Source organism: Palaemon carinicauda, chromosome 11 (genome assembly GCF_036898095.1).
Source record: "Palaemon carinicauda isolate YSFRI2023 chromosome 11, ASM3689809v2, whole genome shotgun sequence".
Classification (NCBI taxonomy): domain Eukaryota; kingdom Metazoa; phylum Arthropoda; class Malacostraca; order Decapoda; family Palaemonidae; genus Palaemon; species Palaemon carinicauda.
The window spans coordinates 75766134-75768633 of NC_090735.1; the positions used below are offsets into that span (position 1 = coordinate 75766134).

The following is a 2500-nucleotide window of genomic DNA, read 5'->3' on the forward strand; positions in this document are numbered from 1 at the left end:
AATCAAATCCGGTTTCAAACTGCAAGACGGGAGTTTTGTTTCAGATTCTCCAATTCATGAAATGTGCAGTAAGTGATAGAATAGGGTCTTTCAGAACTTATTTTAGTTTATGTTAAATGAAAGTCACTGTAAACTATTAGGACAAGAGAAGCAGCGTGTGAAACTGGATATGTGCAACAGCTATCTAGTACAATTGCAAACGCAATAACATATTTGGGTAAAAAGGGCCTGACATTGATTAGCAGCAATTAGGAGGAAAATTGCAAACTTCATAACATTAGTTTTGTCTTTTGATGTCATGAATTCTTGTTCGGTTTCCTGTGAAAAAAATATCCTGAAATACTTTTGGAATTGATTATGAACAGAAAAATATTTTGCAGGAAATGATGAACACCATGAAAACCCAGTGGGTGGCAAACTCTTGTTTAGCTTCATTTATAGATTTCAGAAAGGAGTGATTTTGTCATACTATTCCCTGATTGGCCTATATAAAATGGTTAAGAAATTATACGGTGTTAAATTCGTACCTACAAGGCGAAGCATTTTTTATTTTTTGGTTGTTATATCCAAATGAATTGGCCTTATAATAATACCAATTCAGAAAAGTTTGAATTTTACTTTCGAAGTTATTTGCTAGTGAAAGATGTTGAGCGGTTAGTGAAAAAAAAAAAACCCTGCAGAATGCAAAGAAAAATTTGATAATAGTTTGATTCATCTAATGGAAACTTCTGAATGTGTAATGCGCGACAGAGAGCGAGAATCATCTGTAGACATATGCCTGGCAAGTATTTTTTCACAACAGTAGAATGTGATTTTGAAAAAGATGACAAGTACCTTCAATTCCCTTTAACGATCGGATTGTTATATGGAGGACTTAACAGAAGCGTAGTTTTACTAATGAAAGTAGAGAATGTAAAGGGAAAAAGATAACTATCAATAATGGAGAGAGAGAGAGAGAGAGAGAGAGAGAGAGAGAGAGAGAGAGAGAGAGAGAGAGAGAGAGAGAGAGAGAGAGAGCACATATCATTACTGAGCGACAGCTGGGCCGTGGTGGCTCACGTGAGGGGATGCACGAAGTGGCTCTTATTTTCGTCTCACGATTAGTTAACCCGAGGTCTATAGAATAAGACTCGTCACTGTTTGGGTCCTAGAGCCACGGAAACAGCGTTAATTCTGTGATCTCCATGACGCTCTGCGATCCCTGCTAGAGAGTTATGGGGTCCTTTGACTGGACAGACAGTACTACATTGGATCCATCTCTCTGGTTACAGTTCACTTTCCCTTTGCCTACACATACATCGAATAGTCTGGCCTATTCTTTACTGATTCTCCTCTGTCCTCATACACCTGACAACACTGAGATTACCGAACAGTTCTTCTTCACCCATGGGGTTAACTACTGCACTGGATTTATTCAGTGGCTATTTTCCTCTTGGTAAGCATAGAAGAGACTCTTTTAGCTATGGTAAGCAGCTCTTCTAGGAGACGGACACTCCAAAATCAAACCATTGCTCTCTAGCCTTGGGTAGTGCCATAGCCTCTGTAACATGGTCTTCCACTATCTTGGGTCAGAACTCTCTTGCTTGAGGGTACACTCGGGCACACTATTCTACATTATTTCTCTTCCTTGTTTTCGTTAAGTTTTTATAGATTATAGAGGAAATATTTACTTTGTTGTTGCTACTGTCCTTTAGATATTTTATTTTTCCTTTTTTTCTTTCCTCACTGGGCTATTTTCGCTGTTAGGACCCTTGGGCTTAGAGCATCCTGATTTTCCAACTAGGGTTGTAGCCTAGCAAGTAATAATACTAATAATACTAATAATAATAATAATAATAATAATAATAATAAAGGCTTTCACTGCCCCAATGAAACGAAAGGCCAGAATGCCTATCATAGAAACCACCGATGTGTTTCATTACCCACGTTGCAGAACTGCAACAAGGCTGAACATTCCTTGCTTTAATTGGCTTACGTCCTCAATCAGAATTCTTCCATTTCCTTATAAGAGGAGGAATGAAACTATCTCGTTCATTCCCTGGGTACTCTTTCCGCGTCCATTCACTTTACATTAACATGCCAGTTAAGCAGATGCGCTATTACCATCATAACTCCATGAAGTCTTGGTGCTTTCTCAATCCCTAGATACTTTGACAGTCCTCCGTATATTCTAGGAGCCACCTTTATGTTAAGGTGTATTAGTCCATAAGACACGATTAGTAATTCTTTATTTTGATATCACTAAACTACTGTATATGTGGGATAAACAACCCAAAAGTGAATGGAATTTCATTATGGTTGCATCTTTTAGAATTATCGTTTGAAAAAAATATAAAAATAGTTTTGATTAATGTCCTACTGTTATCAAAACCATATACTTTTCTTTAGCATACCTAAAACAAAAAACAATTTGCACTTTTGATATCTAGAGGAAATGTATACATATCTTCTATAAAGATATTGTTGTCTTGAAAAGCTAGAGAGGAATCTGTCGATAGGA

At 37.2% G+C, this 2500-nt stretch overlaps 1 protein-coding gene across 1 annotated transcript in view; it reads left to right on the forward strand.

Moving 5' to 3' along the window:
* LOC137649330 (titin homolog) overlaps window positions 1-2500 on the forward strand; it is a 137909-nt gene that overhangs the window by 48666 nt on the left and 86743 nt on the right. The window lies entirely within an intron of this gene.